A 23385-nucleotide genomic window follows, 5' to 3' on the forward strand; every position below is an offset into this window, starting at 1 on the left:
CCAGCATAGGCGAGGACTGGTGGCGAGAGCCAAGTGCCCGAGAGACAGGTGTGGTGACGACGAGACGGTAATGCACCTGTTTTGGAACTGCCCATATGCACAGGAGGTTTGGAGGAAGGTAGGCCCATTGCTGAAATGGGCCTGCGGTCTTAAAGATCTTAAATTTGAATACGTGTTTTATGGTCTTTTTAACTGCCCAAGTTTTAAACAGCAAATGGTCTGTTGGATCATTTTAAACTGTTTTAAGAATGCCATCTGGAAGGTTAGGAACATTCTGCTTTTTAAACATGATTTTATTGACGTTAAAAATTGTGTGAAATATGCCCTAAGTGAAATGTATATTTATTATCTTAGGGACAAAAAGCAGCTAGGGGTAAAAGAAGCAACATCCATGTGGTGTTTGCAAATGTGGAATACCATAACATTGTAAATAAAAATGGTTTTATTCTTTTATGTCTTTTATGCCCTGTATAAATTTTATCCTGCTATTGTTCTGTACTTTTATTATAACATCTGTATTACTGGTCTTATTATTATTACTTTTGTATTCATTTAAATGTATGAATATTCATGTATTATGCTGTTGATTTTATCTTGTGGTTTCAATTTTAAAAAAAAGTCTGTAAAATATATTATTTTTGCCAATAAAAAACTTTGTTGAAACCTTATCTGTTCTTATCAGTTTAATATCTGATACGTCCCCTATCTGGGGACCATATATTAAATGGATTTTTAGAACAGGGAGATGGAAATAGAGCTTGCTCTGTCCACTCCACGCATTGACCTGGTATTGCAGTATTTCCAGGACCGGTGCACCCTTCCCTTATGTGTTGACTAAAATCAGATTCCAAAAGTGTTTTTTCTCTTTGCCATTGTTTCTGTCTTTCTGAAGGGATCTCCCCTTTTAATCCCATTATTTCAACACCTGTTGGACAATGCATTTGTACAGTCATGTGTGATAATGAGCTCATTTATTAAATGCAATTAATGAATACATTGCCACCTCTTGTTGTGTGTGTGTGTGTGTGTGTCTTCTGTGTTTCTGTGTTTCCGGCATTTCACATTGGAACAGCTCATTCACCTTCCTTGTCTTCTCTCCGCCCTCCCTCCCTCCCTCCCTCCTAGGTAAGTTAAAGAGCTGCACCTGAGCCAGCCACTGATTGATGCAGCACCACAGTCAAATAGTGGAGTGGAGTGGAGTAGGGGAACAGCAAACAGCCATTAAAGCAGCCAGCCGCCTACCCGCCACAATGGACCTACCTGTGTACACTAGGTGGATGTGATGGAATGTACTGTCGTCCCTACATTTCAAGAAGAAGTAAGAATTGCAGTTGCAACAAACCCTTGCTTGCCTACAAAGAGAGCAGCAATTTGGATTTGTTACTATGTTACCTGGAAGAATAACAAACTGTGCAAGGATGGAGGTTGTAGGAGCAAAGAGAAGTTGTCTGTAAAGTTGGTGGATGCCTATTTTCCATTTTGCAGTCCCTTGTCTCCCTCTTGTGGCCTCCTGGAGGCAAATAAATGTGCAAAAAAAAGACAGCCTGGCGGCCGGCTGTTGCAGTGTTGCCCTCTCAGGCAACACTGAGTGACTGACTGAGCCTCACAGTCTTATATAAAGTTCAGACGGAACTTTGCACGTGTCATAGTGGAGCCCTCAGGATTCCAGAGCCAGCTTTCTGACATCATAATGGGGCCTGCCTCAGAGATAAAAGCCTGGGCCCAGGCAGTGTTGTTCAGTGCTGCTCAGCAGGCAGCACAGGACTGGATTAAAGCTGATACAAGGTGTGAAGGAACAAGGGGTGGCTGTGGGCATGCACTTGCTGCCGCTGCCAGTGTTTATCTGCATGGCAGGAGGGCATTTGGGCGTTGCCAGGAAGGCGTTTTTATGTAGATTCCTCCTCTTTCAGCACTGCATTGTGGTGCAAGCAAAAGAAGCAAATCCTGTCTGGCTTCCTCTCCGGCCTTTATTCACCTCCCGCTTAGTAGCTGTAAATGTGTGTGAGCCTGCAGGGCCCCATGGAATTGCCTAGGAGTAGGCTGAATCGCTGCAAGGGGTGAACAGCAGTATGGGACAGGCTCGGGCAAGGCAAGGGCCGCTCGGGTTATCGCTTCTCGGCCTTTTGGCTAAGATCAAGTGTAGTATCTGTTCTTATCAGTTTAATATCTGATACGTCCCCTATCTGGGGACCATATATTAAATGGATTTTTAGAACAGGGAGATGGAAATAGAGCTTGCTCTGTCCACTCCACGCATTGACCTGGTATTGCAGTATTTCCAGGACCGGTGCACCCTTCCCTTATGTGTTGACTAAAATCAGATTCCAAAAGTGTTTTTTCTCTTTGCCATTGTTTCTGTCTTTCTGAAGGGATCTCCCCTTTTAATCCCATTATTTCAACACCTGTTGGACAATGCATTTGTACAGTCATGTGTGATAATGAGCTCATTTATTAAATGCAATTAATGAATACATTGCCACCTCTTGTTGTGTGTGTGTGTGTGTGTGTCTTCTGTGTTTCTGTGTTTCCGGCATTTCACATTGGAACAGCTCATTCACCTTCCTTGTCTTCTCTCCGCCCTCCCTCCCTCCCTCCTAGGTAAGTTAAAGAGCTGCACCTGAGCCAGCCACTGATTGATGCAGCACCACAGTCAAATAGTGGAGTGGAGTGGAGTAGGGGAACAGCAAACAGCCATTAAAGCAGCCAGCCGCCTACCCGCCACAATGGACCTACCTGTGTACACTAGGTGGATGTGATGGAATGTACTGTCGTCCCTACATTTCAAGAAGAAGTAAGAATTGCAGTTGCAACAAACCCTTGCTTGCCTACAAAGAGAGCAGCAATTTGGATTTGTTACTATGTTACCTGGAAGAATAACAAACTGTGCAAGGATGGAGGTTGTAGGAGCAAAGAGAAGTTGTCTGTAAAGTTGGTGGATGCCTATTTTCCATTTTGCAGTCCCTTGTCTCCCTCTTGTGGCCTCCTGGAGGCAAATAAATGTGCAAAAAAAAGACAGCCTGGCGGCCGGCTGTTGCAGTGTTGCCCTCTCAGGCAACACTGAGTGACTGACTGAGCCTCACAGTCTTATATAAAGTTCAGACGGAACTTTGCACGTGTCATAGTGGAGCCCTCAGGATTCCAGAGCCAGCTTTCTGACATCATAATGGGGCCTGCCTCAGAGATAAAAGCCTGGGCCCAGGCAGTGTTGTTCAGTGCTGCTCAGCAGGCAGCACAGGACTGGATTAAAGCTGATACAAGGTGTGAAGGAACAAGGGGTGGCTGTGGGCATGCACTTGCTGCCGCTGCCAGTGTTTATCTGCATGGCAGGAGGGCATTTGGGCGTTGCCAGGAAGGCGTTTTTATGTAGATTCCTCCTCTTTCAGCACTGCATTGTGGTGCAAGCAAAAGAAGCAAATCCTGTCTGGCTTCCTCTCCGGCCTTTATTCACCTCCCGCTTAGTAGCTGTAAATGTGTGTGAGCCTGCAGGGCCCCATGGAATTGCCTAGGAGTAGGCTGAATCGCTGCAAGGGGTGAACAGCAGTATGGGACAGGCTCGGGCAAGGCAAGGGCCGCTCGGGTTATCGCTTCTCGGCCTTTTGGCTAAGATCAAGTGTAGTATCTGTTCTTATCAGTTTAATATCTGATACGTCCCCTATCTGGGGACCATATATTAAATGGATTTTTAGAACAGGGAGATGGAAATAGAGCTTGCTCTGTCCACTCCACGCATTGACCTGGTATTGCAGTATTTCCAGGACCGGTGCACCCTTCCCTTATGTGTTGACTAAAATCAGATTCCAAAAGTGTTTTTTCTCTTTGCCATTGTTTCTGTCTTTCTGAAGGGATCTCCCCTTTTAATCCCATTATTTCAACACCTGTTGGACAATGCATTTGTACAGTCATGTGTGATAATGAGCTCATTTATTAAATGCAATTAATGAATACATTGCCACCTCTTGTTGTGTGTGTGTGTGTGTGTGTCTTCTGTGTTTCTGTGTTTCCGGCATTTCACATTGGAACAGCTCATTCACCTTCCTTGTCTTCTCTCCGCCCTCCCTCCCTCCCTCCTAGGTAAGTTAAAGAGCTGCACCTGAGCCAGCCACTGATTGATGCAGCACCACAGTCAAATAGTGGAGTGGAGTGGAGTAGGGGAACAGCAAACAGCCATTAAAGCAGCCAGCCGCCTACCCGCCACAATGGACCTACCTGTGTACACTAGGTGGATGTGATGGAATGTACTGTCGTCCCTACATTTCAAGAAGAAGTAAGAATTGCAGTTGCAACAAACCCTTGCTTGCCTACAAAGAGAGCAGCAATTTGGATTTGTTACTATGTTACCTGGAAGAATAACAAACTGTGCAAGGATGGAGGTTGTAGGAGCAAAGAGAAGTTGTCTGTAAAGTTGGTGGATGCCTATTTTCCATTTTGCAGTCCCTTGTCTCCCTCTTGTGGCCTCCTGGAGGCAAATAAATGTGCAAAAAAAAGACAGCCTGGCGGCCGGCTGTTGCAGTGTTGCCCTCTCAGGCAACACTGAGTGACTGACTGAGCCTCACAGTCTTATATAAAGTTCAGACGGAACTTTGCACGTGTCATAGTGGAGCCCTCAGGATTCCAGAGCCAGCTTTCTGACATCATAATGGGGCCTGCCTCAGAGATAAAAGCCTGGGCCCAGGCAGTGTTGTTCAGTGCTGCTCAGCAGGCAGCACAGGACTGGATTAAAGCTGATACAAGGTGTGAAGGAACAAGGGGTGGCTGTGGGCATGCACTTGCTGCCGCTGCCAGTGTTTATCTGCATGGCAGGAGGGCATTTGGGCGTTGCCAGGAAGGCGTTTTTATGTAGATTCCTCCTCTTTCAGCACTGCATTGTGGTGCAAGCAAAAGAAGCAAATCCTGTCTGGCTTCCTCTCCGGCCTTTATTCACCTCCCGCTTAGTAGCTGTAAATGTGTGTGAGCCTGCAGGGCCCCATGGAATTGCCTAGGAGTAGGCTGAATCGCTGCAAGGGGTGAACAGCAGTATGGGACAGGCTCGGGCAAGGCAAGGGCCGCTCGGGTTATCGCTTCTCGGCCTTTTGGCTAAGATCAAGTGTAGTATCTGTTCTTATCAGTTTAATATCTGATACGTCCCCTATCTGGGGACCATATATTAAATGGATTTTTAGAACAGGGAGATGGAAATAGAGCTTGCTCTGTCCACTCCACGCATTGACCTGGTATTGCAGTATTTCCAGGACCGGTGCACCCTTCCCTTATGTGTTGACTAAAATCAGATTCCAAAAGTGTTTTTTCTCTTTGCCATTGTTTCTGTCTTTCTGAAGGGATCTCCCCTTTTAATCCCATTATTTCAACACCTGTTGGACAATGCATTTGTACAGTCATGTGTGATAATGAGCTCATTTATTAAATGCAATTAATGAATACATTGCCACCTCTTGTTGTGTGTGTGTGTGTGTGTGTCTTCTGTGTTTCTGTGTTTCCGGCATTTCACATTGGAACAGCTCATTCACCTTCCTTGTCTTCTCTCCGCCCTCCCTCCCTCCCTCCTAGGTAAGTTAAAGAGCTGCACCTGAGCCAGCCACTGATTGATGCAGCACCACAGTCAAATAGTGGAGTGGAGTGGAGTAGGGGAACAGCAAACAGCCATTAAAGCAGCCAGCCGCCTACCCGCCACAATGGACCTACCTGTGTACACTAGGTGGATGTGATGGAATGTACTGTCGTCCCTACATTTCAAGAAGAAGTAAGAATTGCAGTTGCAACAAACCCTTGCTTGCCTACAAAGAGAGCAGCAATTTGGATTTGTTACTATGTTACCTGGAAGAATAACAAACTGTGCAAGGATGGAGGTTGTAGGAGCAAAGAGAAGTTGTCTGTAAAGTTGGTGGATGCCTATTTTCCATTTTGCAGTCCCTTGTCTCCCTCTTGTGGCCTCCTGGAGGCAAATAAATGTGCAAAAAAAAGACAGCCTGGCGGCCGGCTGTTGCAGTGTTGCCCTCTCAGGCAACACTGAGTGACTGACTGAGCCTCACAGTCTTATATAAAGTTCAGACGGAACTTTGCACGTGTCATAGTGGAGCCCTCAGGATTCCAGAGCCAGCTTTCTGACATCATAATGGGGCCTGCCTCAGAGATAAAAGCCTGGGCCCAGGCAGTGTTGTTCAGTGCTGCTCAGCAGGCAGCACAGGACTGGATTAAAGCTGATACAAGGTGTGAAGGAACAAGGGGTGGCTGTGGGCATGCACTTGCTGCCGCTGCCAGTGTTTATCTGCATGGCAGGAGGGCATTTGGGCGTTGCCAGGAAGGCGTTTTTATGTAGATTCCTCCTCTTTCAGCACTGCATTGTGGTGCAAGCAAAAGAAGCAAATCCTGTCTGGCTTCCTCTCCGGCCTTTATTCACCTCCCGCTTAGTAGCTGTAAATGTGTGTGAGCCTGCAGGGCCCCATGGAATTGCCTAGGAGTAGGCTGAATCGCTGCAAGGGGTGAACAGCAGTATGGGACAGGCTCGGGCAAGGCAAGGGCCGCTCGGGTTATCGCTTCTCGGCCTTTTGGCTAAGATCAAGTGTAGTATCTGTTCTTATCAGTTTAATATCTGATACGTCCCCTATCTGGGGACCATATATTAAATGGATTTTTAGAACAGGGAGATGGAAATAGAGCTTGCTCTGTCCACTCCACGCATTGACCTGGTATTGCAGTATTTCCAGGACCGGTGCACCCTTCCCTTATGTGTTGACTAAAATCAGATTCCAAAAGTGTTTTTTCTCTTTGCCATTGTTTCTGTCTTTCTGAAGGGATCTCCCCTTTTAATCCCATTATTTCAACACCTGTTGGACAATGCATTTGTACAGTCATGTGTGATAATGAGCTCATTTATTAAATGCAATTAATGAATACATTGCCACCTCTTGTTGTGTGTGTGTGTGTGTGTGTCTTCTGTGTTTCTGTGTTTCCGGCATTTCACATTGGAACAGCTCATTCACCTTCCTTGTCTTCTCTCCGCCCTCCCTCCCTCCCTCCTAGGTAAGTTAAAGAGCTGCACCTGAGCCAGCCACTGATTGATGCAGCACCACAGTCAAATAGTGGAGTGGAGTGGAGTAGGGGAACAGCAAACAGCCATTAAAGCAGCCAGCCGCCTACCCGCCACAATGGACCTACCTGTGTACACTAGGTGGATGTGATGGAATGTACTGTCGTCCCTACATTTCAAGAAGAAGTAAGAATTGCAGTTGCAACAAACCCTTGCTTGCCTACAAAGAGAGCAGCAATTTGGATTTGTTACTATGTTACCTGGAAGAATAACAAACTGTGCAAGGATGGAGGTTGTAGGAGCAAAGAGAAGTTGTCTGTAAAGTTGGTGGATGCCTATTTTCCATTTTGCAGTCCCTTGTCTCCCTCTTGTGGCCTCCTGGAGGCAAATAAATGTGCAAAAAAAAGACAGCCTGGCGGCCGGCTGTTGCAGTGTTGCCCTCTCAGGCAACACTGAGTGACTGACTGAGCCTCACAGTCTTATATAAAGTTCAGACGGAACTTTGCACGTGTCATAGTGGAGCCCTCAGGATTCCAGAGCCAGCTTTCTGACATCATAATGGGGCCTGCCTCAGAGATAAAAGCCTGGGCCCAGGCAGTGTTGTTCAGTGCTGCTCAGCAGGCAGCACAGGACTGGATTAAAGCTGATACAAGGTGTGAAGGAACAAGGGGTGGCTGTGGGCATGCACTTGCTGCCGCTGCCAGTGTTTATCTGCATGGCAGGAGGGCATTTGGGCGTTGCCAGGAAGGCGTTTTTATGTAGATTCCTCCTCTTTCAGCACTGCATTGTGGTGCAAGCAAAAGAAGCAAATCCTGTCTGGCTTCCTCTCCGGCCTTTATTCACCTCCCGCTTAGTAGCTGTAAATGTGTGTGAGCCTGCAGGGCCCCAAGCCTGCAGGGCCCCATGGAATTGCCTAGGAGTAGGCTGAATCGCTGCAAGGGGTGAACAGCAGTATGGGACAGGCTCGGGCAAGGCAAGGGCCGCTCGGGTTATCGCTTCTCGGCCTTTTGGCTAAGATCAAGTGTAGTATCTGTTCTTATCAGTTTAATATCTGATACGTCCCCTATCTGGGGACCATATATTAAATGGATTTTTAGAACAGGGAGATGGAAATAGAGCTTGCTCTGTCCACTCCACGCATTGACCTGGTATTGCAGTATTTCCAGGACCGGTGCACCCTTCCCTTATGTGTTGACTAAAATCAGATTCCAAAAGTGTTTTTTCTCTTTGCCATTGTTTCTGTCTTTCTGAAGGGATCTCCCCTTTTAATCCCATTATTTCAACACCTGTTGGACAATGCATTTGTACAGTCATGTGTGATAATGAGCTCATTTATTAAATGCAATTAATGAATACATTGCCACCTCTTGTTGTGTGTGTGTGTGTGTGTGTCTTCTGTGTTTCTGTGTTTCCGGCATTTCACATTGGAACAGCTCATTCACCTTCCTTGTCTTCTCTCCGCCCTCCCTCCCTCCCTCCTAGGTAAGTTAAAGAGCTGCACCTGAGCCAGCCACTGATTGATGCAGCACCACAGTCAAATAGTGGAGTGGAGTGGAGTAGGGGAACAGCAAACAGCCATTAAAGCAGCCAGCCGCCTACCCGCCACAATGGACCTACCTGTGTACACTAGGTGGATGTGATGGAATGTACTGTCGTCCCTACATTTCAAGAAGAAGTAAGAATTGCAGTTGCAACAAACCCTTGCTTGCCTACAAAGAGAGCAGCAATTTGGATTTGTTACTATGTTACCTGGAAGAATAACAAACTGTGCAAGGATGGAGGTTGTAGGAGCAAAGAGAAGTTGTCTGTAAAGTTGGTGGATGCCTATTTTCCATTTTGCAGTCCCTTGTCTCCCTCTTGTGGCCTCCTGGAGGCAAATAAATGTGCAAAAAAAAGACAGCCTGGCGGCCGGCTGTTGCAGTGTTGCCCTCTCAGGCAACACTGAGTGACTGACTGAGCCTCACAGTCTTATATAAAGTTCAGACGGAACTTTGCACGTGTCATAGTGGAGCCCTCAGGATTCCAGAGCCAGCTTTCTGACATCATAATGGGGCCTGCCTCAGAGATAAAAGCCTGGGCCCAGGCAGTGTTGTTCAGTGCTGCTCAGCAGGCAGCACAGGACTGGATTAAAGCTGATACAAGGTGTGAAGGAACAAGGGGTGGCTGTGGGCATGCACTTGCTGCCGCTGCCAGTGTTTATCTGCATGGCAGGAGGGCATTTGGGCGTTGCCAGGAAGGCGTTTTTATGTAGATTCCTCCTCTTTCAGCACTGCATTGTGGTGCAAGCAAAAGAAGCAAATCCTGTCTGGCTTCCTCTCCGGCCTTTATTCACCTCCCGCTTAGTAGCTGTAAATGTGTGTGAGCCTGCAGGGCCCCATGGAATTGCCTAGGAGTAGGCTGAATCGCTGCAAGGGGTGAACAGCAGTATGGGACAGGCTCGGGCAAGGCAAGGGCCGCTCGGGTTATCGCTTCTCGGCCTTTTGGCTAAGATCAAGTGTAGTATCTGTTCTTATCAGTTTAATATCTGATACGTCCCCTATCTGGGGACCATATATTAAATGGATTTTTAGAACAGGGAGATGGAAATAGAGCTTGCTCTGTCCACTCCACGCATTGACCTGGTATTGCAGTATTTCCAGGACCGGTGCACCCTTCCCTTATGTGTTGACTAAAATCAGATTCCAAAAGTGTTTTTTCTCTTTGCCATTGTTTCTGTCTTTCTGAAGGGATCTCCCCTTTTAATCCCATTATTTCAACACCTGTTGGACAATGCATTTGTACAGTCATGTGTGATAATGAGCTCATTTATTAAATGCAATTAATGAATACATTGCCACCTCTTGTTGTGTGTGTGTGTGTGTGTGTCTTCTGTGTTTCTGTGTTTCCGGCATTTCACATTGGAACAGCTCATTCACCTTCCTTGTCTTCTCTCCGCCCTCCCTCCCTCCCTCCTAGGTAAGTTAAAGAGCTGCACCTGAGCCAGCCACTGATTGATGCAGCACCACAGTCAAATAGTGGAGTGGAGTGGAGTAGGGGAACAGCAAACAGCCATTAAAGCAGCCAGCCGCCTACCCGCCACAATGGACCTACCTGTGTACACTAGGTGGATGTGATGGAATGTACTGTCGTCCCTACATTTCAAGAAGAAGTAAGAATTGCAGTTGCAACAAACCCTTGCTTGCCTACAAAGAGAGCAGCAATTTGGATTTGTTACTATGTTACCTGGAAGAATAACAAACTGTGCAAGGATGGAGGTTGTAGGAGCAAAGAGAAGTTGTCTGTAAAGTTGGTGGATGCCTATTTTCCATTTTGCAGTCCCTTGTCTCCCTCTTGTGGCCTCCTGGAGGCAAATAAATGTGCAAAAAAAAGACAGCCTGGCGGCCGGCTGTTGCAGTGTTGCCCTCTCAGGCAACACTGAGTGACTGACTGAGCCTCACAGTCTTATATAAAGTTCAGACGGAACTTTGCACGTGTCATAGTGGAGCCCTCAGGATTCCAGAGCCAGCTTTCTGACATCATAATGGGGCCTGCCTCAGAGATAAAAGCCTGGGCCCAGGCAGTGTTGTTCAGTGCTGCTCAGCAGGCAGCACAGGACTGGATTAAAGCTGATACAAGGTGTGAAGGAACAAGGGGTGGCTGTGGGCATGCACTTGCTGCCGCTGCCAGTGTTTATCTGCATGGCAGGAGGGCATTTGGGCGTTGCCAGGAAGGCGTTTTTATGTAGATTCCTCCTCTTTGTGGTGCAAGCAAAAGAAGCAAATCCTGTCTGGCTTCCTCTCCGGCCTTTATTCACCTCCCGCTTAGTAGCTGTAAATGTGTGTGAGCCTGCAGGGCCCCATGGAATTGCCTAGGAGTAGGCTGAATCGCTGCAAGGGGTGAACAGCAGTATGGGACAGGCTCGGGCAAGGCAAGGGCCGCTCGGGTTATCGCTTCTCGGCCTTTTGGCAAAGATCAGTGGTGGGGGACTGCTACTGGTCTGCGTCAGAAGGAGTGATCGGGGTCCTCCTTGTGGGGGCCCCGGATTGTGTTCGGGGGTGATCGTGGGTTGGAGAATATATCGACCTGCAAAATGGCGAAAACGGCTCAAGGACTTGAGGACACGGTGCGATTGGAAGTCGAGGAGGGATTTCGTGACCGAATTGGATTGGATCAGATCGTGAGGGAGATTCTGCAGAAGCTCCCTTATCTCAAGGTAACGGATGTGTTAGCTTTGCAAGATTTCCAGAGGCAAGGAATTTATGATATCACTCTTTGTTTTGAGGATATATGTAAGAAAGTGTATGCAGATATATTGAAGATGAAGGAGGAGAAGAAAGTGACTGTTTTGGAGCATATAAGAGTGATACCATCGTTTAAACAGCAAAAGAAAATGTTAATAGTGCACATGTATAACCCAAAAGTTAAGGACGACACGGTGAAGGTTTTTTTGACAAGATATTGCAAGGAAGTAGTTTTTGACAGAAGATTGGTGAACAAACATGGATATTTGAATGGTAAAAGAAGATTTTTTGTTATATTTAAAGAAGATTGTGAGGTCCCTGCAGTTTTTTCAATTGGTGGAGAGAGGGGCTTTTGTTACTACCCAGGACAGGATATGTATTGCAGGCATTGTTTTGTTTATGGCCATGTACAGGAAAATTGTCCAGTGAAAGAAGAGGTATGTAGGAACTGTAATAAACCAGGACATAGTGCTAGAGAATGTCAGGTAGCAAGGTTGTGTGACATATGTGGAAGTGGGAATCATCTAGCAAGAAAATGTGTACACTGGGGGAAGCAGGTGCAGGCAAGGGAGGAAGGAGTTAAGAGAATTGGGAATAGTTCCATTAGAGGCAAAAGTACATATGCAGACAGAGTTAAAAGTATAAGTCATGGCTTGCAAGATGTTGCAAAAGTACAAGCAGATAGAAGGATTGTTGGTGCTTGTAGTTCCACAGAAGATGGTGGACAAACAGTTTTGGAGGGAAAAACAGTTTTGGAGGGAAATGCATATTCAAATGAGGGGGAGGGGCTTGAGGACATTTTGAATGAGATCTTTCTGGCTCCTTCAGTGATGGTAGAGAATATCTCCAATAGTAGTGAGAGTGATGTGGATGGGGAGGATTGCCCTGATCCTGCAGTAGGAGAAGGTGAGGAGATGGAGTGCCAGGGTGATAGCTCTGACGCCTCCTTGACTCCAGGACAAAGAGTTTTAAGTGAAGAAGAATATGAAGATGCTGATGATGTTGATGTTGAGAGAGGAATGGAGGAAGGGGAGGCCGCTTCTGCCAGTAAAAGAACTAGGGTAGAAGGGTCTTGGACTGGGTTGCAGAGGGATCCTGTCTTAACTGGAGGTAGTCAGATGTGCAGGGATTCTGATACAGGATCGCCTGATATAGGGGTTTTTTTAAGTCGCAAGGTTGAGAGACAGGGCCCTTTTAAGTAAGAATATGGCTGACAAAATGGTGAACATTGCTATAGTTGCAATAATGAGTGTGTTGGTAGCTACACTGAATGTGCGGAGTATTGGATCCAGCACAAGAAGAGCTGCAATTTTTGACCACCTAAGCACATTGAAGGTTGATGTGATATGCTTGCAAGAGTGTGCTATAAGATCTGCACCCCATAGCAGTGAGTGGCCTCAGGGGCAGTCCTTCTGGTCGCCTTGCGCTGAGAATAAAAATGAAGGCATTGGTATTTTACTCAAGAACAGTAATTTTAAAGTTTTGGAGTGTAATGTGATTTTACCAGGTCGTTTTATGATATTGGTTTTAGAGTTTTTAGGACAACGTATTAGGATTTTTAATGCTTATGCACCAGCAGATAAGCAGGCACGTGTGTCATTTTTAGAAACTCTTAAACTTTTTATGCCTGGTAGGGTTTTTACCATTGTCTTAGGTGATCTTAATTGTATCAGAAGTATTAATGATCGTCAGAGCTCTACAGATGTCAAGTTAGATATTACCTCTAATGCTTTAAATAATATGGTGCAGGACTTACGTTATACAGACGCAGGGCTGATGGTTACCACCGAGGAGAATTTTACATACATAGCTGATAGTGGGAGATCAAAATCCCGGATTGATTACATTTTTGCGTCCGAAGGAGTTAAGGTGGCTCGATGTGACCAAGTGATGACCAGCTTTTCAGATCATAAGATTATTACTGCGGAAATAAGTGTCTCAGAGTCAGCTGTCTTTGGCAGAGGGCTCTGGAAATTAAATATAAGTCTTTTGCAGGAAGAAGAGGTAATGGAAGATTTTAAAAAAGTGTTTTTATCTTGTGTTGATAAACAGAAGTGTTTTAGCAGCATACTGGTCTGGTGGGATTGGGCCAAGGAGAAGTTTGCTGTTTTTTTTAAACAAACTTGTTTTAAGAAGGCACAAGATAGGAAGAAGAAGGAAGCCATTTTTATCTCAAGATTGGAAGCACTTTATAAATTCAGGAATATTGGTTTTGATGTGAGTAGCGAAATTGAGGATATTAGGGAGGAGAGGAGAAAGTGCTTGAAAGAAAGTGGGAGAAACATTGTGTACCGTGCAAAAGTACAGCATATGGAGGAGAATGAGAAGTGTACTCGGTACTTTTTTAAGAAATGTTTTAATTCCAAAGGGCTTTTTAAATCGATTCTAACCCCAGATGGTGAAGTGACTGGGAAGGAGATGGTGAAGGGAATCGTTGGCTTTTATGAAACACTTTTTAATAATGATAGTAGAGCGTCTGACGTGGAGATTAATGACTATTGTAAGATTTTATCCAATAATGTGCCAGAGGAAAGTGTTGGCTTTTTAACGGAAGATGTGAGGAAGGGGGAGGTCAAGCGCGCCATGGAGGGTATGGCAAAAGGGAAAACTCCTGGTAGCGATGGCCTCCCTGCTGAGTTTTATTGTTCTTATTGGCATATAATTGGGGAAGAATTTCATAAGGTTGTGCAATATATCTTTAGTTGCGGGCTTTTATCATCTTCTATGCAGAATGGGATTGTGACTTTGATACATAAAAAAGGTGATGAAAAAGATATAAGAAATTGGCGCCCAATCACATTGTTAAATAATGATTATAAAATTGTGGCAAAGATTGTGGCAAACAGGTTAAACGATGTGATAGGTCTTATGGTAGGGGACTATCAGGTGTGCGCAGTACCTGGAAGAAAGATTTCTGACAACTTAGTGCTTTTAAGAGATATTATTTATTATTCAAATTTTAACAAAATTCCTTTATTTATTGAATCAACTGACTTTGAAAAAGCATATGATAAAGTGTCACACCGTTTTATGTTTACAGCTTTGAGACAGTTAGGCGTCCCTGAAAAACTGCTTAGAGTGATTAGAGGATTGTACAGTGGAGCTAATAGTCAAATATTAGTAAATGGTCATGTTAGTGAAGCATTTAGGGTAAGATCAGGAGTGAGACAGGGATGCCCTCTCTCCCCAATTCTTTTTATATGTGTAATCGAAACACTTTTAAAATCAGTTCAGCAGGACAAAGGAATGAGAGGAGTTTTTGTCCCAGGTGCCAATGGGAAAAATGTAAAATCGATAGGCTACATGGATGATGTGGCCTTTATCTGTAATTCTCAGAGTGATCTAAATAGAGCGAATCTCCATTTGAGGATTTTTTGTAGCTTGGCAGGGATGAATGTAAATTGGAGCAAATGCCAGCTAGTGAATTTTGGACAACAAATGGATGTAGTGGTGGATAAGATTCAAAAGAAAGAAGAGATAGAGATACTAGGTATAATTTTTGAGAAAGATTTAAAAGGCAAGAAGAGTCATGCAATATTGGAGAAAAAGGTGGAGAAGAAGATACATTTTTGGAAATTGAGAAAATTGTCTTTTAAAGGGAAAATTTTAATAATCAAAGCTGTGATTTTACCTCTACTTTTATACACAACGATGATCCTCCCGCCGGGGAAGTTATGGATGAGAAGAATGACGAGGAAACTGTTCATTTTCTATTGGGGATCAAAAATGGAAAAGATAAGAAGAGCGACTGTTATGAGCAACACCGAGCGGGGAGGGTATGGTTTTCCAAATATAGAAGTTTTTATAAAAATGCATTATTTTTTATTGATTTTTAAAACCGTACAGTGCAACAACAGGACAGCTGACATGTGTAAGTATCTAGCAGGTTGGTTGCTTACAAAATGGGGATGGTGTGAAAGGGATCTGAGGAGACCTATGTCATTGGTAATGCCTGTTTTTTATACGGTCCTCAGGTCCTTTAGTGATCAATACCGATTGAGTTCCCTTGGTAAGCCTGAGAAAAGTGCAATAGTACAACATTTGAGGAAAGATGAGGTTTTGTGTGATGTGCCATTTTGCAGTTCTGCACAGTCAGCTAAGATATGGAAGTTATTTTACGTGTCTGGGCTGTCAAATAGACAAAAAGACGTGACATGGCTCTCCTTACATGGCTGCCTCCCAACCCGATCTTTTATGAGTAGACGGGGCATTAATATACGAGAAGTATGTCCAAGAGAGGGTTGTGGAGGTATAGAAGATATTTATCACATATTTTGGGACTGTTTTTATGCCAGACAAGTTCTGTTTTTATTAGAGGGCCTGTTTGCTGCACTTACTGGTGTTAGGAATTTTATTTTTGAAAGGGTTTTAATTGGTCAAGATTTTACTTCTGATTTAAATGTACGCGTCTGCTGGATTGTTTTTACTATTTTTAAGGAGGTTTTGTGGGATACTAGAAACCTGCTGGTTTTTGGAAAGAACATACTAACTCCGAGAGAATGTAGAAAAGTGTTTTTATCCAGATTATTTACAGTGTTTTTATGTGATAAGAAGAGATTAGGTAATGGAAAAGCGGAAGAAATCTGGAAACATACGGAATGGAACAGTTTTTGTAAGTAAACTTGATTATTTATTCTTTTACTAGAAGTGTCGACCAATAGGTTTTTCCAAATGATGTTTTTTTAGACCTTGTTTTATGGCTTGAGTCACATGACGTGAAACTGATTACAGAAATATAAACGAGAGTCTGCTAACTGAGGAAAAATTTAGAAAAAGAAAAAAAAAAAAAAAAAAAAAAAATCTGTTCTTATCAGTTTAATATCTGATACGTCCCCTATCTGGGGACCATATATTAAATGGATTTTTAGAACAGGGAGATGGAAATAGAGCTTGCTCTGTCCACTCCACGCATTGACCTGGTATTGCAGTATTTCCAGGACCGGTGCACCCTTCCCTTATGTGTTGACTAAAATCAGATTCCAAAAGTGTTTTTTCTCTTTGCCATTGTTTCTGTCTTTCTGAAGGGATCTCCCCTTTTAATCCCATTATTTCAACACCTGTTGGACAATGCATTTGTACAGTCATGTGTGATAATGAGCTCATTTATTAAATGCAATTAATGAATACATTGCCACCTCTTGTTGTGTGTGTGTGTGTGTGTGTCTTCTGTGTTTCTGTGTTTCCGGCATTTCACATTGGAACAGCTCATTCACCTTCCTTGTCTTCTCTCCGCCCTCCCTCCCTCCCTCCTAGGTAAGTTAAAGAGCTGCACCTGAGCCAGCCACTGATTGATGCAGCACCACAGTCAAATAGTGGAGTGGAGTGGAGTAGGGGAACAGCAAACAGCCATTAAAGCAGCCAGCCGCCTACCCGCCACAATGGACCTACCTGTGTACACTAGGTGGATGTGATGGAATGTACTGTCGTCCCTACATTTCAAGAAGAAGTAAGAATTGCAGTTGCAACAAACCCTTGCTTGCCTACAAAGAGAGCAGCAATTTGGATTTGTTACTATGTTACCTGGAAGAATAACAAACTGTGCAAGGATGGAGGTTGTAGGAGCAAAGAGAAGTTGTCTGTAAAGTTGGTGGATGCCTATTTTCCATTTTGCAGTCCCTTGTCTCCCTCTTGTGGCCTCCTGGAGGCAAATAAATGTGCAAAAAAAAGACAGCCTGGCGGCCGGCTGTTGCAGTGTTGCCCTCTCAGGCAACACTGAGTGACTGACTGAGCCTCACAGTCTTATATAAAGTTCAGACGGAACTTTGCACGTGTCATAGTGGAGCCCTCAGGATTCCAGAGCCAGCTTTCTGACATCATAATGGGGCCTGCCTCAGAGATAAAAGCCTGGGCCCAGGCAGTGTTGTTCAGTGCTGCTCAGCAGGCAGCACAGGACTGGATTAAAGCTGATACAAGGTGTGAAGGAACAAGGGGTGGCTGTGGGCATGCACTTGCTGCCGCTGCCAGTGTTTATCTGCATGGCAGGAGGGCATTTGGGCGTTGCCAGGAAGGCGTTTTTATGTAGATTCCTCCTCTTTCAGCACTGCATTGTGGTGCAAGCAAAAGAAGCAAATCCTGTCTGGCTTCCTCTCCGGCCTTTATTCACCTCCCGCTTAGTAGCTGTAAATGTGTGTGAGCCTGCAGGGCCCCATGGAATTGCCTAGGAGTAGGCTGAATCGCTGCAAGGGGTGAACAGCAGTATGGGACAGGCTCGGGCAAGGCAAGGGCCGCTCGGGTTATCGCTTCTCGGCCTTTTGGCTAAGATCAAGTGTAGTATCTGTTCTTATCAGTTTAATATCTGATACGTCCCCTATCTGGGGACCATATATTAAATGGATTTTTAGAACAGGGAGATGGAAATAGAGCTTGCTCTGTCCACTCCACGCATTGACCTGGTATTGCAGTATTTCCAGGACCGGTGCACCCTTCCCTTATGTGTTGACTAAAATCAGATTCCAAAAGTGTTTTTTCTCTTTGCCATTGTTTCTGTCTTTCTGAAGGGATCTCCCCTTTTAATCCCATTATTTCAACACCTGTTGGACAATGCATTTGTACAGTCATGTGTGATAATGAGCTCATTTATTAAATGCAATTAATGAATACATTGCCACCTCTTGTTGTGTGTGTGTGTGTGTGTGTGTGTGTGTCTTCTGTGTTTCTGTGTTTCCGGCATTTCACATTGGAACAGCTCATTCACCTTCCTTGTCTTCTCTCCGCCCTCCCTCCCTCCCTCCTAGGTAAGTTAAAGAGCTGCACCTGAGCCAGCCACTGATTGATGCAGCACCACAGTCAAATAGTGGAGTGGAGTGGAGTAGGGGAACAGCAAACAGCCATTAAAGCAGCCAGCCGCCTACCCGCCACAATGGACCTACCTGTGTACACTAGGTGGATGTGATGGAATGTACTGTCGTCCCTACATTTCAAGAAGAAGTAAGAATTGCAGTTGCAACAAACCCTTGCTTGCCTACAAAGAGAGCAGCAATTTGGATTTGTTACTATGTTACCTGGAAGAATAACAAACTGTGCAAGGATGGAGGTTGTAGGAGCAAAGAGAAGTTGTCTGTAAAGTTGGTGGATGCCTATTTTCCATTTTGCAGTCCCTTGTCTCCCTCTTGTGGCCTCCTGGAGGCAAATAAATGTGCAAAAAAAAGACAGCCTGGCGGCCGGCTGTTGCAGTGTTGCCCTCTCAGGCAACACTGAGTGACTGACTGAGCCTCACAGTCTTATATAAAGTTCAGACGGAACTTTGCACGTGTCATAGTGGAGCCCTCAGGATTCCAGAGCCAGCTTTCTGACATCATAATGGGGCCTGCCTCAGAGATAAAAGCCTGGGCCCAGGCAGTGTTGTTCAGTGCTGCTCAGCAGGCAGCACAGGACTGGATTAAAGCTGATACAAGGTGTGAAGGAACAAGGGGTGGCTGTGGGCATGCACTTGCTGCCGCTGCCAGTGTTTATCTGCATGGCAGGAGGGCATTTGGGCGTTGCCAGGAAGGCGTTTTTATGTAGATTCCTCCTCTTTCAGCACTGCATTGTGGTGCAAGCAAAAGAAGCAAATCCTGTCTGGCTTCCTCTCCGGCCTTTATTCACCTCCCGCTTAGTAGCTGTAAATGTGTGTGAGCCTGCAGGGCCCCATGGAATTGCCTAGGAGTAGGCTGAATCGCTGCAAGGGGTGAACAGCAGTATGGGACAGGCTCGGGCAAGGCAAGGGCCGCTCGGGTTATCGCTTCTCGGCCTTTTGGCTAAGATCAAGTGTAGTATCTGTTCTTATCAGTTTAATATCTGATACGTCCCCTATCTGGGGACCATATATTAAATGGATTTTTAGAACAGGGAGATGGAAATAGAGCTTGCTCTGTCCACTCCACGCATTGACCTGGTATTGCAGTATTTCCAGGACCGGTGCACCCTTCCCTTATGTGTTGACTAAAATCAGATTCCAAAAGTGTTTTTTCTCTTTGCCATTGTTTCTGTCTTTCTGAAGGGATCTCCCCTTTTAATCCCATTATTTCAACACCTGTTGGACAATGCATTTGTACAGTCATGTGTGATAATGAGCTCATTTATTAAATGCAATTAATGAATACATTGCCACCTCTTGTTGTGTGTGTGTGTGTGTGTGTGTGTGTGTCTTCTGTGTTTCTGTGTTTCCGGCATTTCACATTGGAACAGCTCATTCACCTTCCTTGTCTTCTCTCCGCCCTCCCTCCCTCCCTCCTAGGTAAGTTAAAGAGCTGCACCTGAGCCAGCCACTGATTGATGCAGCACCACAGTCAAATAGTGGAGTGGAGTGGAGTAGGGGAACAGCAAACAGCCATTAAAGCAGCCAGCCGCCTACCCGCCACAATGGACCTACCTGTGTACACTAGGTGGATGTGATGGAATGTACTGTCGTCCCTACATTTCAAGAAGAAGTAAGAATTGCAGTTGCAACAAACCCTTGCTTGCCTACAAAGAGAGCAGCAATTTGGATTTGTTACTATGTTACCTGGAAGAATAACAAACTGTGCAAGGATGGAGGTTGTAGGAGCAAAGAGAAGTTGTCTGTAAAGTTGGTGGATGCCTATTTTCCATTTTGCAGTCCCTTGTCTCCCTCTTGTGGCCTCCTGGAGGCAAATAAATGTGCAAAAAAAAGACAGCCTGGCGGCCGGCTGTTGCAGTGTTGCCCTCTCAGGCAACACTGAGTGACTGACTGAGCCTCACAGTCTTATATAAAGTTCAGACGGAACTTTGCACGTGTCATAGTGGAGCCCTCAGGATTCCAGAGCCAGCTTTCTGACATCATAATGGGGCCTGCCTCAGAGATAAAAGCCTGGGCCCAGGCAGTGTTGTTCAGTGCTGCTCAGCAGGCAGCACAGGACTGGATTAAAGCTGATACAAGGTGTGAAGGAACAAGGGGTGGCTGTGGGCATGCACTTGCTGCCGCTGCCAGTGTTTATCTGCATGGCAGGAGGGCATTTGGGCGTTGCCAGGAAGGCGTTTTTATGTAGATTCCTCCTCTTTCAGCACTGCATTGTGGTGCAAGCAAAAGAAGCAAATCCTGTCTGGCTTCCTCTCCGGCCTTTATTCACCTCCCGCTTAGTAGCTGTAAATGTGTGTGAGCCTGCAGGGCCCCATGGAATTGCCTAGGAGTAGGCTGAATCGCTGCAAGGGGTGAACAGCAGTATGGGACAGGCTCGGGCAAGGCAAGGGCCGCTCGGGTTATCGCTTCTCGGCCTTTTGGCTAAGATCAAGTGTAGTACTTTAGGGTATTGCCTTGTTTCTTGGTCAGGAGGTGCCCTGGTACCCTTTTCCTTGGCCTGGGGGGATCGTTTCTCTTAGGAGAGACTTCACCCCTCTGCTGCTATTGGGGAGGAGGATTAGTCCAGGGCAACGGGGAGCGATCACCTGCCTGGTACTCCGGTACTGAAGGTATTTCTTTGGAGATTGCTGGAATTCTTTTGGAGCAGGATGGAGGAAATTCCCGAACATATGCGAACCAGGAATGCGGTCCGGTTTTTCGTGGAGGAATCTGAGAGGCAAAGGAAGGATTTGGAGTTCATCACGAAGGTCCTTTTGTTGGATTTCTTTCAGCTGGAGAGATCGTGCATTTTGGCGGTGATGGACTATCCGAGGAGAGGGTGCTTTGACGTTACCTTCGCTACAGAAGAAATTTATTCTGATTTTTTGGAACGCTTGAAGGAAGGTAAAAGGGACCCAAGACTTGTGGGTGTGAAGGTAACACCACATTTTGTGCCAAACAAGAAGTTGGTGGTCGTAAAGATGTTTTCGCCTTACGTGGAAGAAGAGGACATTAAGTCATTTCTCACTAAGTTTTGTGAGGAGGTGGTGGGAAAGGGGAAAGTGTTTAACCCCTTTGGATTTTGGACTGGGAAATGGAAATTTCTTTGTAAATTTGCAAGAATTGGTGAATCTGGAAACCTATTGTTTCCTCCAGCGCGGTTTAAGATTGGAAGTGCATGTGGAAATTTATTTTTTTTGGGAATGGATATGTTTTGTTTGAATTGTAAAGATTATGGTCATGAGAGAGAAACGTGTGAGAAAGTAATGTGTACAAAATGTCTGCAAGAGGGACATAAGTATAATGAATGTCAGAAAGGGAAAGTATGTAATATGTGTGGAGAGGAGGGGCACATATTCAAATCATGCCCAAAGAAAAGCAAACGTGAGGTACAAGACGAAAATAAGAAGATAGTCAAAAGAAAGGAAGCGGAAGTTAGTTTGGAAGAAGGAAAGCTTCAGAAATTGGAAGGAAGTGGGCAAAGTGATGAGAAAAAAAGGAAAAAAGCAGAGAGAAAGAAAAAAAGTGTCATTTCAGAAGAGGAAAGAGCAGAAAGAGACAGGTTACTGGAAGAAGTAGAGCAGTTACGTAGTAAAATTAATTTTGAAAAAATGCGGAGAAGGGTGCGGCTCTGTGTAAGAGAAAATTTACCAGGGTTTCTTGAACGGTATGGTGTGCCAACGTGGTTAGCGTGCATTGTAAACTGTGAATGGGATGGTAATGATTTGCAGGAACATTTAGTGGATATGTTAGGAACTATTGCTGTTAAAAAAGGAATGTTTTTTTGATTTCTTAAAAGGAAAAAAGGAAAGAGGAAAACAAAAGTTAATTATACGTTTTCAGTTTTCATTGTGATGATCTAAGTCTTTTTTATTTTGAATTTTATGATTTTTAAGACGTGATCTGAATGATTAAAAAAAAAAAAAAAAAAAAAAAAAAAAAAAATCTGTTCTTATCAGTTTAATATCTGATACGTCCCCTATCTGGGGACCATATATTAAATGGATTTTTAGAACAGGGAGATGGAAATAGAGCTTGCTCTGTCCACTCCACGCATTGACCTGGTATTGCAGTATTTCCAGGACCGGTGCACCCTTCCCTTATGTGTTGACTAAAATCAGATTCCAAAAGTGTTTTTTCTCTTTGCCATTGTTTTGTCTTTCTGAAGGGATCTCCCCTTTTAATCCCATTATTTCAACACCTGTTGGACAATGCATTTGTACAGTCATGTGTGATAATGAGCTCATTTATTAAATGCAATTAATGAATACATTGCCACCTCTTGTTGTGTGTGTGTGTGTGTGTGTCTTCTGTGTTTCTGTGTTTCCGGCATTTCACATTGGAACAGCTCATTCACCTTCCTTGTCTTCTCTCCGCCCTCCCTCCCTCCCTCCTAGGTAAGTTAAAGAGCTGCACCTGAGCCAGCCACTGATTGATGCAGCACCACAGTCAAATAGTGGAGTGGAGTGGAGTAGGGGAACAGCAAACAGCCATTAAAGCAGCCAGCCGCCTACCCGCCACAATGGACCTACCTGTGTACACTAGGTGGATGTGATGGAATGTACTGTCGTCCCTACATTTCAAGAAGAAGTAAGAATTGCAGTTGCAACAAACCCTTGCTTGCCTACAAAGAGAGCAGCAATTTGGATTTGTTACTATGTTACCTGGAAGAATAACAAACTGTGCAAGGATGGAGGTTGTAGGAGCAAAGAGAAGTTGTCTGTAAAGTTGGTGGATGCCTATTTTCCATTTTGCAGTCCCTTGTCTCCCTCTTGTGGCCTCCTGGAGGCAAATAAATGTGCAAAAAAAAGACAGCCTGGCGGCCGGCTGTTGCAGTGTTGCCCTCTCAGGCAACACTGAGTGACTGACTGAGCCTCACAGTCTTATATAAAGTTCAGACGGAACTTTGCACGTGTCATAGTGGAGCCCTCAGGATTCCAGAGCCAGCTTTCTGACATCATAATGGGGCCTGCCTCAGAGATAAAAGCCTGGGCCCAGGCAGTGTTGTTCAGTGCTGCTCAGCAGGCAGCACAGGACTGGATTAAAGCTGATACAAGGTGTGAAGGAACAAGGGGTGGCTGTGGGCATGCACTTGCTGCCGCTGCCAGTGTTTATCTGCATGGCAGGAGGGCATTTGGGCGTTGCCAGGAAGGCGTTTTTATGTAGATTCCTCCTCTTTCAGCACTGCATTGTGGTGCAAGCAAAAGAAGCAAATCCTGTCTGGCTTCCTCTCCGGCCTTTATTCACCTCCCGCTTAGTAGCTGTAAATGTGTGTGAGCCTGCAGGGCCCCATGGAATTGCCTAGGAGTAGGCTGAATCGCTGCAAGGGGTGAACAGCAGTATGGGACAGGCTCGGGCAAGGCAAG

At 45.1% G+C, this 23385-nt stretch overlaps 10 non-coding genes and 2 pseudogenes across 10 annotated transcripts; all 12 read left to right on the forward strand.

The window, feature by feature from the left end:
- The first annotated feature begins 629 nt into the window (after nt 1–629).
- LOC142720127 (U2 spliceosomal RNA) lies at nt 630–821 on the forward strand. Its single transcript, XR_012872961.1, has one exon. It is a non-coding gene; the product is annotated as a U2 spliceosomal RNA (small nuclear RNA).
- A 1286-nt stretch (nt 822–2107) lies between these two features.
- Nucleotides 2108–2298, forward strand: LOC142720164 (U2 spliceosomal RNA). Its single transcript, XR_012872973.1, has one exon. It is a non-coding gene; the product is annotated as a U2 spliceosomal RNA (small nuclear RNA).
- Nucleotides 2299–3580: 1282 nt separating this feature from the next.
- LOC142720165 (U2 spliceosomal RNA) lies at nt 3581–3771 on the forward strand. Its single transcript, XR_012872974.1, has one exon. It is a non-coding gene; the product is annotated as a U2 spliceosomal RNA (small nuclear RNA).
- A 1282-nt stretch (nt 3772–5053) lies between these two features.
- Nucleotides 5054–5244, forward strand: LOC142720166 (U2 spliceosomal RNA). Its single transcript, XR_012872975.1, has one exon. It is a non-coding gene; the product is annotated as a U2 spliceosomal RNA (small nuclear RNA).
- A 1282-nt stretch (nt 5245–6526) lies between these two features.
- LOC142720167 (U2 spliceosomal RNA) lies at nt 6527–6717 on the forward strand. Its single transcript, XR_012872976.1, has one exon. It is a non-coding gene; the product is annotated as a U2 spliceosomal RNA (small nuclear RNA).
- A 1298-nt stretch (nt 6718–8015) lies between these two features.
- On the forward strand, nt 8016–8206 carry LOC142720169 (U2 spliceosomal RNA). Its single transcript, XR_012872979.1, has one exon. It is a non-coding gene; the product is annotated as a U2 spliceosomal RNA (small nuclear RNA).
- Nucleotides 8207–9488: 1282 nt separating this feature from the next.
- LOC142720170 (U2 spliceosomal RNA) lies at nt 9489–9679 on the forward strand. The gene has a single exon (XR_012872980.1). It is a non-coding gene; the product is annotated as a U2 spliceosomal RNA (small nuclear RNA).
- A 6327-nt stretch (nt 9680–16006) lies between these two features.
- LOC142720140 (U2 spliceosomal RNA) lies at nt 16007–16197 on the forward strand. Its single transcript, XR_012872967.1, has one exon. It is a non-coding gene; the product is annotated as a U2 spliceosomal RNA (small nuclear RNA).
- A 1282-nt stretch (nt 16198–17479) lies between these two features.
- Nucleotides 17480–17670, forward strand: LOC142720171 (U2 spliceosomal RNA). Its single transcript, XR_012872981.1, has one exon. It is a non-coding gene; the product is annotated as a U2 spliceosomal RNA (small nuclear RNA).
- Nucleotides 17671–18960: 1290 nt separating this feature from the next.
- On the forward strand, nt 18961–19151 carry LOC142720172 (U2 spliceosomal RNA). Its single transcript, XR_012872982.1, has one exon. It is a non-coding gene; the product is annotated as a U2 spliceosomal RNA (small nuclear RNA).
- Nucleotides 19152–20441: 1290 nt separating this feature from the next.
- LOC142720151 (U2 spliceosomal RNA) lies at nt 20442–20552 on the forward strand (annotated as a pseudogene).
- A 1351-nt stretch (nt 20553–21903) lies between these two features.
- On the forward strand, nt 21904–22117 carry LOC142720134 (U2 spliceosomal RNA; annotated as a pseudogene).
- The last annotated feature ends 1268 nt before the right edge of the window (nt 22118–23385 follow it).

This window comes from Rhinoderma darwinii, unplaced genomic scaffold (genome assembly GCF_050947455.1).
Source record: "Rhinoderma darwinii isolate aRhiDar2 unplaced genomic scaffold, aRhiDar2.hap1 Scaffold_491, whole genome shotgun sequence".
NCBI classification, from domain to species: Eukaryota; Metazoa; Chordata; class Amphibia; order Anura; family Rhinodermatidae; genus Rhinoderma; species Rhinoderma darwinii.